General features: G+C 38.5%; 1 protein-coding gene and 1 long non-coding RNA gene across 4 annotated transcripts in view; one reads left to right on the top strand and one right to left on the bottom strand.

The window, feature by feature from the left end:
- Positions 1–5823, bottom strand: part of GNB1 (G protein subunit beta 1) — a 52899-nt gene extending 47076 nt beyond the window's left edge. Inside the window, 1 exon segment of the mRNA XM_009671585.2 lies at positions 5534–5823. The gene's annotated coding sequence lies outside the window, so the exon portion shown is untranslated.
- The window catches only part of LOC138061829 (uncharacterized), a 38251-nt gene continuing 28679 nt past the window's right edge, over positions 5824–15395 (top strand). Inside the window, exons 1-3 of one of the 3 annotated variants that reach the window (XR_011135780.1) lie at positions 6759–7182; positions 7655–7753; positions 9306–14700. This is a non-coding gene — a long non-coding RNA (uncharacterized lncRNA). Of the gene's footprint in view, positions 5879–6736; positions 7183–7654; positions 7754–9305; positions 14701–15395 lie in introns of those variants that run through there. The other 2 variants (XR_011135781.1, XR_011135779.1) reach the window with 2 other exon arrangements.

Here is a 15395-nt window from a genome sequence, read left to right as displayed (position 1 = left end):
TGTCAGGTAGAGAATCATTCCTTTATGCTCTCTCAGATTACCTTCTTCAAATCTTTGGCCTCATTTTCACTTAGCCATTAGGAGGACTCCAAAACTGACAAGGCACAGAAAGATCTATTTTTAACCCTCAAGTCCAACCAAATCAAAAATAATTATAGCTCTTCCCTTCATAAGTCTGTGACTAGTGACAAAAACACTGATTGAAAATACATAAGCCTGCTCATTTAGAAAAAAGAATTTTAAGATAGGTCTACCCAAATATTCAAGTAAGAAATCTCAGTGATCTTGGTATCAACCTACACAGACTGCTTTCCCACAAGCCAAACAAGGCTCAAGCTCATGAGCAAATTTCTAGTATTATTTGATCCACAGTATTCATCTATATGCACACTTTAAGCCTACACTAAGTTTCAGATATTGGAATTAATTTAGTCCTCAATGAAAAAGGGCTATACTTATTTGAATAACCTTGCATTTATCTTAAGAGTGCAGACCTGGATAATTGCCATGGACCAGCTGACAAAGGGTAACCTATTCATTAATCCAAAGCCAGGTCTTCCGAACACCTGCAACCTCTTCTGACACGCTCTTATTTTAAATCTGCTATAGTAATTTGTATTTCTTGTTTTCAGTAAGACAATCTGGCAAGATCTAAACAACCGAAGCATTTGCTGCATAACTGCTTTCTCAAATACTTATTTATTCCTGCTTCTCCCTACCCCCAAAATTGAAGAAACATTTCAACAACATGTCAACATGTAAAATTTACGTGCAATCCTTATTCTGTCACTTAAAATTTTTAAGAATCGAACAAATAAAGTGTCCAGGCCTGTGCTGAAAATCCTGGACAGTATTTAGAGCCATCATTTCCAACACTCACTACATATTACACTTTTATGACATCCCTCAAAATGTACTGTAGCTTACATGTACAGATTATCATGCAGATATCTAATTACATCATCCCTGGTAATACTGAGCATACGATACGCAAAACAAACAACATCATGTCTCAGTTGTTTCAAGATAAACATAAATAAATATTGTCATGTCATTACACTCCAGCTGGGTTCAAGAAAAAAATGAGTTCTAGGTGCCTAGAGACATATTGGGAAAGGTAAATGTTGCCCCCTTCACCTAACACACTCAAGGTTCCAGCTGCAGTCTTCCAAACAAGCAGAAATATTTCATTATATTCCAAGAGAGTTACATATCATATGACATTAGACACCATTCTATAATAAATCTAGTCGCTGCCACAAACACTCGATACAAACAAATATCATTTTACAAGAGATTCATTATAAAGTACATATTCTAGAAGGCCAGTGTTAAAAAAATAGGCCAATAACACATCTGGTCTTTGCGTATTTCTATCCAAAGACTAACCATCTCCTCTCTTTCTCTCCCTCTCTTCTTGAGGACTCCTAGTGTTTTAATAAAAATGCAGTATTCTGCTTGAAAACTTTTTTTGGAATGTCCACTTTTTTTGCAGTGGGAAGCTTGGCATGCTAATTTACACTGATTATTTTGGCATCTAAAATAAAAGTACTGTTAGTAGCCAGCTCAAAACTTTTAAACACTGCTTAATATTCTGCTGAACTACCAGTTGGCTCTAGTATCTAGGGATTTTGCATACGTTTCTATTTAGCAAAAGACAAACCCTCCACAAACAAAAGCCCCACAATACAAGACACACTGAAGAAATAATAAATTGAGATCTTATGCTAAACAGAAACATAGGGGTTTGGGGATTTTTATTTTTATTTTTTTTTTATCATGACCCTGGCTAATACTGGTTCCAGCAGTGGCGAGAAAAAAAAAAAATATTGTGAGTTGAATCTGTATTCATTTCAAGTCTGTACCTTAAGCAATCAAGAGACTCCCTTAAAACTTCCATTTGATCTTAAATCAAAGGTTTAAGTAAAATTTCACTAACACAAGCTAGTTAGTTTCAAGGTTATATATGTTTTTCCAACATAATCAGTAATATCACATTGCAAAAAACATCCAAAATACTAGCATGACTGTAGGCATTAGAGGCTCCAAAGAAGATTCACCTAAGCCTAATTCAACCACTGGAATGCATGGTTTCTCATTCCCACTTGTTAATAACAAACTAGTGCTAAACAGAAGTCTTGGAACAATATGGCATGCCATATGGCTAAAACTGGATATTAAAATTGCAAATATCAATTACCAATCCACTAATGCTGAGAGCTAAAATCCACGGACAGTAAGAATTTAATCCAATTTAGCAACTAAAACATGAGCCAAGCCTGACATACAGAAGGCAAATCTATGGCAGTTTTCACAGAAAGGAAGCAACTCCAGTTTTATTGCAAATATTTATATTTGCAAATATTTTTATTATAAAACCCACACAATTAACTAAATGCAACAGCTTCTTAACATTCTTAGCTACCAGCAACAGGCAACATGAGAATCTGCGAAGTCTACATACTCAAGTTTTTACATTTACTGGTATCTCATTTCACATTGAGATTGAGAAATCATAACCAACGAGCGTGACTGCTAAGAAGGAACAGTTATAATTGTTTCCTACATGACCAAACTGAAGGCTTCAAAACACCAGGAAGTTATTACATACTGTAGCCAGAAACATCTCGTTTAATTTTAAGAAAGGGTATCCTATAAACGCAAGAAGATACATATTTTTACTATAATTAAAATATCCTTAAAGTAATTGTATTAACATGGTGGTTTATCAACACAAAACATCAAATAATTTTTAAGGATTTTAATATTTTAAGCATGCTAGTTTTAATTATTTTAATTTTAAAAGAAATAATAGCTGCAAGAGTGTTGCCTTCCAAATGATACTATGAATAATTCTATACTGTAAGTTCTACACACTTCATAATCACACCAATCTTTATTGGTTACTTTCATATGAAGAAGTAAATTCTCATTAAGTCTAAATACCACGCTTTCAGATTTCTTCAAAGCAAAGAAGTGATTTTAAAACCGTTCCATTAGGATTCACTGTGGATTTCTAACTCTACACACTGCCAAAAACTTCATGACAGGATGCTTGCTACATACTGACCTAGCAGCTGCAAGGACTAAAGGATAAACGCAATTTATCTTATTCAACACAGGATCCCACTTCACCTGCCCCCTTCCTGATCCTGTGGTAAAAGGCCAAAGTACTAGTACCAGAAGATTGCACAGCTAATTTCAGGTTCAACAGCACATTAAAAGTATCAACAAACAGAACAAAACATTTCCTAAACAAGTATTCTTATTAAAAAAAAAAAAAAGTTCTTGAACTAGTAGATGAATAAAATACATATAGTTAATTTCAGCATTTAGCTTTTTTTTTTCTCCCTAAAACAAAAGCCTCAACTGCAAATTAGCTCTTCTGTTTCCTGCTTTCCCTCTGTACTTACTACAAATGGGTTATTACAGTAAAGAACAAACATCTGATTATACATAAAGTCACAGATACACAGAACTAAAAGTCCTGGTATCACCAAAGGTTTGGAGCTTATTTGAATACAGGAAACATAACCAAGTCTTATTCTCTGGCTTAAAATAATACACTACTATAGAAGGAAAAATAAAAATCTGATATATCAAATATTAACTACAGAACCTAAATAAAATAGCCTGTTTAAGAAGGTTGGTACTATAGTAAAACATCATTAAAGTTACAACTGAAAGCCCATTTTTTTTAAAGATATTAAAAACAGTATATAAAAGATTTTAGAACGCTCTAATATCATTTTAAAATATGATACCCTGACAGACACAAAGCTGTTAATATCCCCACAAATCTTTCTTACCCTTCTCCATAAAGAGAGTAATTACCTAAAATATGTCAATAATTTCAGGATAAAAGAAGATTTAAAAGACTCCACAAATCATGAGGATTTTGAAGCAGATGGGAGACTTTTATATTACAAAAAGGGTGACTGTCTACATGGGGTCTGATGATTATTTGGTTGGTGGAGAACCAGCAACAGTACATAGCCCTAGCAGAAGCTTTGCGTACCTATGTTCTAAATTTTAAAAATGTTTTTTGGCAATATGCTTATGGAAAAATAAAGAATATTTTGATAGCATTGAGCAGATGCTGGAAGGTAAAAAAGAAAATCATGTCACCCTTTTATCCAGTAACAGCCTACGTGAACATCTCAATAAAACTATTTACTCCTCCCACCTAATTTCCAGTCTGGAGAGGCTCACAAAATTAAGAAAAATCTACAGATTTCTTGCAACAATCTTCCAAACGGCCCCACCCCCACCCCCCCCCCCAAAAAAAAGAAAGTAAATAGAATCAGAAAGTAAATCTAAAACAATTACGGAATAAGATCTAGCTTGGCAAGGCTGTGGTAAGGAGGAGTTGAAAAATGAGAGCTGCCTTGCTGCAAACGCCATCTTGTTGCAGTTATTGGGCCCAGGCACAGAAGGATCCATTCATTCACAGCAAAAAGAAAATCAAACACACACCCTGGGTAATCTGCAGCCACCAAAACAACCACACTATTATCATCCCTTCTCTTTCTCTTCTCCTAAAGGACACGGGGGTGGGGGGGGGGATAAATACACTGCATCTAAGATGACTGATATATTACACTTAGAACAAGTTTAGATTTTAATGCAATCTCTAAATTTTCTTACATGCTTTTCACATACACATCGACACCGTTTCATTTTGATTCACATCCTTGTGTTTAGCAGCCTGGCTTAAAACATGCAATAAACCTCTCACAATTAGGTGCAGATATTTTCCAGCAGCAAAACGTTTAATTTTTATTATCAGTTTTAAATGATCTCTCCAAGTTGAGCCAACTATTCTCAAAAGCTGTTTCAATAATCATTTAAACCATACTTTTACAGATCTTCCCTCCTATATTCTACTCTGAAGATCATACAAAATAACATGGCAGTCAGTACCCTACAAAGGATGCCTTATTTAAAATAACGAGTCCCAACTATGACTTTGTTAGAGAATAATGAAATATCACATTCGTTAAAATTTCAGCTCATCTTCACAAATGATAAATTGGCATCTTAGAATAACCTCTATATCATTCTGATTTTCTTCTGGACAAGATTTTTTAAATAAAATGACTTGCCTCTTTCATATTTATCCACAAGACTCTATACCTCTTCATTTTTATAGAAAGGTGTAGAACTACGTTAAAAATCCTAAACCATAAGAACCCCTCGTGCAAGTAAAAAAAATTAATATTGAAATATTTTCAACGATAAGCTCGGTACTGAAGTAATATTTTAATAACGCTTCCGAGGAGAAAACTCCATTTTCCTATTGCAGTAAACACCCTCCATGATCTTCATTATTGCTGTTACGGGCACACAAAAAAATAGGCAGCACCATGACAGGGAAACAAATATGCAGGCTAAACACATCCTCAGCCCTGATTTTTAAGAAAGAACAAAACATTTTCTGCCCCTTCCTCCCCCAGTATAAACAGCATGAACCCAATCTTCTAGCCCCAGACGTTCCCCTCACTGGGCTGGGGGCTGCTAGAAGCAGTCTTACCCTGTTTGTCTCACCCCTGTCTCCTCTTAATCAGTTTTCCACCATTACAGCAGAGACACCATCGCTTTTCCTTGATTCTCTCTCCGAATATTCCCTCTGCAGGCTTGCTTTCTCTGGAAACTCACCTTTTATATCTTAACACACAAGAAAACACCCTAAACCTTCTAACATAGATCGCTACCGCCTAATTATAATTAAAAATGGAACCCCGCAAAATCCAAGGTCTCCTCCCTTTTCGCCTTAAAACCTTCAAGAGAGAATCAGTCCCACCCACACCTTTTTCTCCTCCTCCTCTACCAGCTACAAACACACTTCTTTTTTAAGGGAAGCTCAAGTATCGAAGAGGTGAGAAAGCGCGGGGGGAGGGGGGATTATTTCCAATCTCGCTATACAAAGAGGTGGACAAACCATTAGCCGCCCTTCCTTCTTGCGGGGGCAAAGAAAGGGTGGGCGAAGAGGAGGGTCCTGGCGTGGAAGGTGGGGGAGAGGTACAACCAGGAGCTCTGAGGTAATAAGAGGGCTGAAAGAGCAGCGGAAAGGGAGGAAGAAGGAAAAGAGAAGTGCAGCAGCAATGGGGAAGGAGGGGGGAGGGGGAGTAGCGTGGAAGCCACGGAGAGGAAGAAGAAACCGGGGATGGAGAGGAGAGCTGGGGGGAGGGCCGGGAGCAGCCAAGGGGACGGGGCGGCGGGAAGATGGCTTCGGGGTGGGGCTGGGATACGGACGGGAGACTCGTGGAGCCGAGCGCAGCGAAGGGGCACCGGCGAGGAAAGGCTTTTGCGCGGACCGGCCACCTCCCTCCCTCCCCCCCCCCCGCCCTCCTGGATGGTTACCTGCCCTTCCGACCGCTGCTCATTAACGGGGCCGGTCTATCCGCCGCCCGCGGCCCCTGCCTGCTCTGGCTGCGTCCCCGCCGGGCTGGGGAGGGGTGGGGGGGCGGAGGAGGAGGGGAGCCGTCCGCGCTGTGTCTGGCTGGTCTCGGGGAGACCGCAGCTCAGGCGGGGAGGGGGGGCGGGAGTCGGAAGGAGAGGGGGGCGGGGGGGTCGCTAGGCCTCGGCTCCTCCTCGTAAACTTGGCCCCCGCTCAGCTCCCCACAGCCATCGGGAAGCGAGAGCCTGGGCGCGGTAACCGCCCCGCCCCGCCCGTGCTGCCCGGCCGGGAAACCCCGGCTCGGCTCGGCTCCCGCCCCGCCGCCGGCCCCGCCCCGCCCTGCCCCCATCGCACCTCCGGGCGGCGGCCGGCCCAGGCGCCGCTGCGCGGGAGGCCCCGCTGCCTCAACGGTAACCTGCCAGCCCGGCCGGGAGGGCTGCGGCCGCGGCGCGCGGGCCTGGTGGGATGCCTCCCCGCCACGGGCAGGCGCGCGCGCAAGGAGGGCAACACCCTTTCGGCCAGCCCCTCGGCGGGCGGGCCGTGCGGTGGGCGAAGCAAGCGTTTAGCCGCCCGGAAGGGGGGCTCGAGCAACTGTCCGTCTTCCTCCTCCCGCCCGTTCTGCTTTGGTTCGTCCCCGTTGCCGGGTGCTTCCTCCCCGGAGCGCGAACAAAGGGCGAGGGCCGCGGGTGGTTTCGCTTTCTGCCGTGCCGCGCCCAGGCCGCCTCGCCGCGGGGCTCCGCGGCCTGCGGCCCTCCGCGGGTTTCAAAACCTGGCATGCGCAAGTATGTCCGCACAGAAAAATAATAATGAAAAGAAGAAAACAGGCCCCCGAACTAAATTATTTAGTTAGTTAACGTAGCGAGAGAGCAGGGTTTGGGGGAAGAACAGATGTCCTTATCACAACAGTAAGGTGATACCACATGTAAAGAACATTTGAGTGAAATTCTGAACTGTTCAGCATAAGTGAAGGTGGGGGGGGAGGCTGAGACCTTAAAGAGCTGCTAGTAAGAAGGCTAGAAAAAAGAGGACTTGGGATCATCAAGTCCCCACGATTCAGTGGGTTTACAGATTTTTGTAATTTCTTTTTTTTGGTCTCGTTTACAAGGATATTTGCATGGCCAAAGTTTCCAGAGTCCTATTTTAAAATTCTGCTTACCAGATAAGCATCCATCTGTGCTCTGGGAAGCATTACTGAACTGAGCAATCAAAAAAATGGGAGAACAAACAAGGAAAAAAAGTCTTTCTTTTTTGCAGACTGGACCTCACATAAGCCAGGCAGGACAGGTGTTACCAAGATAGAATCATTTCACTTCAGCACTCACAGACTGAAGCTTCATTACTTAATGATACAGAGTAAGTAGACAGTAATACACCATTTTTCCCTTATCAAAAGGCCTAAATCTATTTTTTTTCTATCTTTTATACTTTGTTAACTCAAAAGATAAGAACTTTACCTTTCTCTAAGTAGGCTTACTAGCAGAAAAAATAGCTTCAGAAGGAGAAAGGGGCAAAAAGAAAAAAACAAATCATAGCAAGTTTGGGACAGAGTACTTTAAAAAATCTGCCTGAAAAGAATATGATCTAATAACATGAAAAAGCTACTGACAAACATCTTTCCCAAAAGCTTGCAAACTCTCCCCACAACAGCTACTTGCTCTCCAGAATTTAAAGAAGCAGTTACTTGCCGTCATGCATTCTGGAAAGGTAGCTGTGGTTACCTGTAGTTAGTAAGGGAAAGAATAAATTTGTCAATTAGACAAAGTGGGTGAGTTGCTATAAATGATTTAGGTTATCTGTTATGAGTAACTCTTAGATTCTTCTGTGGTTAAGCCTTTGTTATATAATAAGCAGGTATTTGTTTTTAAATGCTTTATATCCTATGCTTAAGCTTTAGTTCTTTGCCGTGAGATTTATAAATAACAGGAGATTTCCTTGAATTAGAAGCAAGGATTCTTTAGTTATAGTCCTAACTTGCTTCTGTTCAGTAACCATGGGGAAATAAATTATGCTCCACTTCTGCAGAGAAACATGCTTGAGTTGTGCATCATGGAGAGGAACTATCCCATTAAAATCAATGGAATGACTTGTATGCAGGTTGGGGATGAATGTAAATGTTCTTGAGATTGGGGCTAGATACTGCATTCCTATTTATAAGCTATTGACTAAACAGAAATGCTTAAGAAATACCCCAACAAGTTTATTAGATATTTATAAAGTATTCTAGAGATTTCAAAAGCAGTTGCACACATTAGTGCAATATTTAAGTCAGAAAGTCTAAGATTAGGGAGATCTGTAGTAGGCGTGTTGCATGATATTTTGTAGTTAGAGATCAATTTTATGCACAGATTTTATCCAGAAAAGAGATTAAAATGCCATTTTTGGGTGTGCCAAGATTTGTCTGGAATAAAAGATTGACCACTTATTACTTCAGTGAAGAAAAAAGGTATACATAAAGGATAAAAAAAGCACCTTGTTTTGCTAAGGAAAATTCATAAGACTTCATGAGATTTTGTGGAAAATTTTCAGCCAACACTAGGTGATCCAGTAGAAATCTGTGGAATGCATTAAAATAAAGTTCGGTGATGTTCCTAACACATAGTCACGTTTTGGTTATTTGAGAGAACAGTGGCCAGGAGATTTTGTTATTAAACAGGAAGATTCATTGTGTGAACTAACTGCACCATAATAAACCAGTGTGTGTTTTTTTCCTGTCTCATGTGCTTTGCCACACAGATACTTAATACTTTTCCTCTGCTTCTAGTAATGGAACAATTATAGAAAACTTAATGCCACAGTTTTTAAAGTAAGCATTCAGATCTTATCCTCTACAATGAATCTTTAATTTTTTTTTTCTTTTTATTCACTCTCTGTTTTATGAGCACTAAAGGATAATTTCTGTCTTCAGGTCTGTGCTCTGCCACCTCTTTCAATCTGTGGAGTTTAGCTAAGGAACCTGGACAGGCCAAATGTGGTTATATGTGACAACTAATTCTTTTGCCACACCTATTCTTCTGTATAAATATGACTGTTGCAGTAGTTCCTGTTTCTAATCCAGTGACTTAATTATGTCTTGTTCTCCAGTGAAAAATTTGAATGATATGTAGTTAGACTGCTCATATGGAGAGAGATTGTGAAGATTGGAGAAGGAATTGTTTACAGGCTGGAGGGTCTGGGCTTTTTTTTTTTTTTCCTCTCCTGTAAATCTGACTGGACAAATCAGTTCTGCTGCATTTTCAAAGCTTCCAAGAGAATCATAAATTTTTGTGCCGCACTTTTTTATTTTGATGTCTTCGTATAGTCCTGCCCTGGAAGCTACTGTGAGCTACTGTCTTTATTTTTTAAATTTCATTTTCATTTTAATCTTCAGTTTTTGTATGTGTATACAGATACATACACAAACTGTCCTAGATTGTAGTATTTAGCACAAGAATGTGCAATAATCACAGAAATAAGTGGACTTATTGTATGTATGAGTTTATCTGTTTCTGTAAATGGAAAGAATTTTTGTGACTAAAAATGTAGATGAAATTAGCTGCTAATACCTGTAGATCCTAATGTACATGATTGACAAAAATAAATCTTTATGGTTTTTCATGACTCCAATATGAAGCAGCTAGTACAGCTAAAGCAAATTAAAATACCTGAAATAGATGGGAAATATAAATCACAATTTCACAAAGTAGTAAAACTTCTTCATTCCTGGGACTCTCACATATGGTAGTACTAGGTTGGCTGAAGCAAAAGTAGTAGTCTTTCTCATTTAGCTTAGTTTGGATCTAAAGAAAAGCTTCTCCTGTAAGCATGTTCCTCTGTAGCTCTCAGTTGTAAAATTTCTTGCACCTTTTCCTCAATCATTTGATATTAACCCCTTTATAGAGAGCATACTAAACGGGATGAATCTTTAGAAACGTCTGAAGTTCATACCTTTCTTCAAAACTGTTTCAAACATGATGACAAATCTACTCAAATCTGTCATACTTTAATACCGTACTAGAACACCTGCTTTTGCAGGTTGCTCTGTCCTTCAAGAGCTCTGTGTTACAACACACTAAAGCACACTGCTAGTGAAGCTGTGAAAATTGTTTCAAGCCATTTGTAGAACACAGAGGACTTAGTTGTTAAAATGAAAAATGATCATCACGGGTGTACCTCACTTTGAAACTTTCCCAAATATGGAACAATTATGCCACACGCAGCTTATACTATTACCAACTCCAAATTTACAGGACATCTACGTAAACACACAGAGCCAGTGATTGCATGCACATGAAAATTGCTTTCCAGCTTTCATCCTCCACGCTCTGCTTTTGCTCTTACACGGGTGTGACTGCCATCAACAGATGAAAATGGAGGCTATTGAAGGTTAAAAATATCTGTGAAATATTGGCTTCAGAGTATTAACTACAAAAATGCTGTATTTCTTCCCTCTTCTGAGATCTTGCAGTGCATAAGAGAGAGATTAAGGACTTAGCAATCAGATCAGGGAGTGGAAGTCCTGGAATGTTTCATCCTTACTAGTCTTTCACTTGTCTATCACAGTCATCAGATTTGTAATGCTGTAGTACAGCTATAATCTGCAGGATGTCACACCATAAAGCTCAATGATTCAGGTAGCCATGTATGTCCTATTCAGGCATCTCTGTTGCAGAGGCAATAACTTTCATTCAAGGTGTGGACTGTACAGGTTATGGTAATGAACTGCTCCCAGATATACTTCCTGTCAAATGTATGGCTGTATCTTTAATACTAAGGCAACTAGAAATATAGGGCTGGAAGGGTGCAGTTGAGTTACTGAGTCACAAGTATCACAAGTATATATATCACAAGTATATATATATATCACAAGTAGCCATGTCATGTAATGTCTTTTGAAAATTTAGCAAACTTCATCTTTAAATTATTTTGTTTTTGGCCTCCTCTAAACCAGTTATAAGGTGGTTTGCCTTTCAAAGCCTTATTGCACTGTTCAGAAACGGTGAAATTAGAAACTAGAAATGGGAACTTTGAATATTCAGCAAGTCATTCTGGTTAGGCATTTACAAGCCATTTAGATTATCTTTCCAGTCATTGCCAAAACTCCTTTCTTTCTTCCGTCACAATTTCTATATATAAAATATATGGCAATGTAGTCATATTCTTTTTAAAATAAATGTATTAGATCAAAACTGTTACATAATTTTCAGTTACTATAGGTGTTGTATGGTGTATGTTAACTTTAATAAAGATTATAACTTGACTAAATCCTCCAAATAACTTCAAGTTCCTTCATCTAATGAGATTGTAGGGCTTGATCAAAAAGTCAGTTTGGGTTATCTGCTCTTAGAACATTATTGCATAGTCCTGAGAGAAGGCTTTCTTGTTAAACGGGAAGAGCAAGGACCCAACTTACTCCCCAAAGCATGAATGAGTTTACATGAGTTTTATTTGCAAGTGAAGTTGCCATTGCATATTGTTTAGAAATATACCGTATTCATGTTTGATTGAACGTTTTGTCAGTATTTTTCCCATTTCTTAGGAAGTAATTATTTTTTGCATACAAATAGCATTGTTACAGCATTGGAATAATTGAAAATTACATAGTGTTATCTGAGTAAATGTACTATATAATTCTTATGATAACTCAAGTTGCTCCTGGACTCTGAAAGAATAACTGTCACCAAAGAGGGATAAAAATTGCTTTGTAGAGAAAGGAAGAAGAAAAGCACTTCTCAAAATTGCACAGCTCCACAGATAGTATAAAAATATTATGGAAGTAGGAAATAATTATATTTTACTTACATTTCTATTTGTGTCTTCCAAGGTGGGTATTTCTAATGGACTTATCCAAAGTAATAATTCAAAAAAAACCACTTCATATTCCAGGATCACACTAACACCACTTCCCTTTCTGGTGCACTTTGTCTGCCTTCATATGCTGTGACTTCTAGTGGGCAGCGTTCTATTAAACCTGCTGAGATTCATAGAAATGTTCCCTTGATTTTGACCTGCTTTCAAGCTCTCACTCCGTTTGTTCCAAAAAGTAATGCAGAACCATTGTTTCTCCTGAATTTCCATCAAAATTAAAGGAAGCTTGTGCACTATTTTCAACTCAGCTATGCTTCAGGCCCAAGTCTACTCAGAAGATAAGGAATTTTCTTATTTTTTTAACTAAATTGGAACTGTTCCAACCTGCAATTCTTTGTGAAAATTCTTTGAAAATTGTGGCTGCTTGTTTCTAAAGAAGGACCTGGGTAGCAGAATATTAAGATCATTCATTTAAATAAATAAATAAAATAAATGCCTACTGAAATAAAATAAATGTCTACTGAATAGAAATTTTTTGTGAGGCCGAGCAGAGGAAGAAGTAGAAATAACGCAATCTGCTTAGTTACATTCTGAAGTCACACAGTTTCTTTCAGTTTGCTTATTCCTACCGAACAAGAGTTATTTTTAATGAGTTTGAGAACACAAAACATAAAATTAGCAAAATTATTTTAGTCAGGAGAGAATATAATTGGGAAGATTTTAGGTAGGGGGAACTAGTTTTGCAAGCATTAGTGTAATTTAGAACAAGAAGGGCAGGGAGATCGATATACCTGAGTTTCCTGACTAATGCAGTCTTGCAGGATAATATTGAACTTGTTACTTAGAGTGTTGATTAGAATGGTTCATCTGTGAAACGGGTTTGTGAACACTTGATTCAGAATTGTTGACGGACTTTGTAAAACACTCTAAATCCCTTGAAAAAATTTTATTATTGTCTATTTGTAAAGTAGAACAGGGTTGTGAAAGAAGTGGGAAAAGGGACAGAATTCGGCCAACAGCATCTCTCCAAAATTTGATGTGTAAAGAAGGTATTCCTTAAGCTTAAGGATATGGGATGTATAAAGGCAATTGAAGGCCTACAGTATTCCTGTAGATTTCATTCGACTGCATCAATGTGTATATAAGTTACTGTAAATATATAATAAGCATATATGCTACATGACTGCCTCTGTATTTCTCATTCTTGACTGAGGCAAGATAAGCTACATGGGGACAGTATACACTGACCTATATGTGTCCTAAAGGGCATTATACTTATGATTTATAAAAATAACGAGGCATTTTTATTTCCAGGGGAAACCCTTATTCAGTTCCTATTGTCTTGTGACCCATTTCACATCAATGGTATAAGCAGCTTGGGCTTCAACAATAATAAAAAATTACTGCCTGGTTCCTGAGTGATTCTTATATTTAGCATCTTGAAGCATTCATTTTTCTAAAGTCAGAAAAAATCACTACCCTGTCTTAGACATAAGAAATCAAAGCATAAAGTTGTCAAAGTATTTACACAGTACCACCCAGCAGTTTATGGACAGAAGTGAGAAGAAATGTTAAGGCTCCTCAACCTGGATCTACTATTCCTTGCAGTCAGTGCCATAATTTTATACCATGATACTGTCTTACAATATGATATAAACATGTACTTTTGTGATCTGTATTTATATTTCTCCCAGCATGTTGCTGGGAGCAAGCTCTGTTCTGAATTTTTCTATGCATTCAGTTTCTAACCTTGAAACACATATGGGTGTCTCAAGGTTGGTTCATGCCTGTTTGTACACTTACCAATCACTTTCTCCATTTTTTTTTTTGTTCTTTTTGTACCAACCCATTTGGAGAGACCCGGAAGAATAGTATTTTTGGTGCTTTTTTCCTACAATCAGAATTTATCAGAACTCTTTTCCATGTGCTCGTGATTATATAAGGTCTTGCTCTTGTTTCCTTCATGTTCAAGTGTGCATTAGTAGTCTTAATTTTTTTCTGTCCTTTTAAACTTAGCAAACCACCACTGTGCTTCTTGAAAATGCTTTGTTGGAGCTGGGCAAAGAGGATTTAGAGCTGCCCTACCTGGGCCCAATGGATATTTTTTTAAGGTGATGAAATCACTTAGTGGCATGAAACAAGTATAGCGGGCTTTGCACTGGCTTGGATAACAACAAACATGGCCAAGAATGGGAGAATATAAAATTAGTACATGAACTTTTTTTTTCAAAATCTCATATCCTATACTGAGCATAGGTCATTCAGAACTGTGGGGATTGGACCTTACCCTGTTGGTAGCATAGTTAGTGGAATTGAAGGAGTAGGTGTGCAGATATTAACAAGCAAGTAAATATAAGTATATTTTCCCGCATGGACCCCCTAGCCTGCAGCTGTAATAGTAACAAATGGCATTGTTACAATAATCTTGGAGATCATACTCTATAGGGTGTATGTGTGTGTAGGGCTACATATATAAAAATAAATTTACACACATGCACACACACACACACTCCAATGCAAACTGCTAGGTCTTCCTCTAAAATAATTTTTTCAGTACCATTTCAGTTGCATGAATTCATATTAAGCAGTTGAGTAAAGCTTAATGCCTAATGTTTTCCCCTTTAAGGGGACTTTGCTCAAGGGGATCATTGTCTTACTGAACAACTAACAAAAACAACTGGTACCCTGGAGATGCTGACAATTTAGAATTCACATTGAGAATTCAGCCTACCTACTAAAATGTCTGTGATGTCTGATGCATCAGACCTGCAGTGAAGTTTGCCTCTGGGAAATATCTCCAAATACAAAAGATGATTTGCTTATCTCACTACATGTCAGATTCCTATAGAACGTTCTTTCATCCTTGGCAGAACAGTTTCAAGTGGTCACAGATGTCCTATGGAAGCAGCTACCAAACGTTGGAATTACTGATGAGGACGCTGTTCGTTCAAACACGTATATCTTACTTCATTGCTGGAGTTGTAGTATAACTTCAATGTTGCTAAAGATGCCAGAAGCCAGAAAACAAAAACTACATTCCTAAATGTAATTGAGTAGAAGGGCTTGTACCACTGTCCTTGGAGAATCCATGTGTAGTCAAATAAAGCCTATCTGTGATACGAGAAAGGGGTAAGATATGCTTGGAACATTCAGTAGTTGTTTATTTAATTCTAGTAAGTAAAATGAGTAGGTTCAATAATTGTTACATCCT

This window comes from Struthio camelus, chromosome 21, assembly GCF_040807025.1.
Source record: "Struthio camelus isolate bStrCam1 chromosome 21, bStrCam1.hap1, whole genome shotgun sequence".
Classification (NCBI taxonomy): Eukaryota; Metazoa; Chordata; class Aves; order Struthioniformes; family Struthionidae; genus Struthio; species Struthio camelus.
Note: the sequence above shows the minus strand (reverse complement) of the source record. Positions and strands in the feature narration are given on the sequence as shown.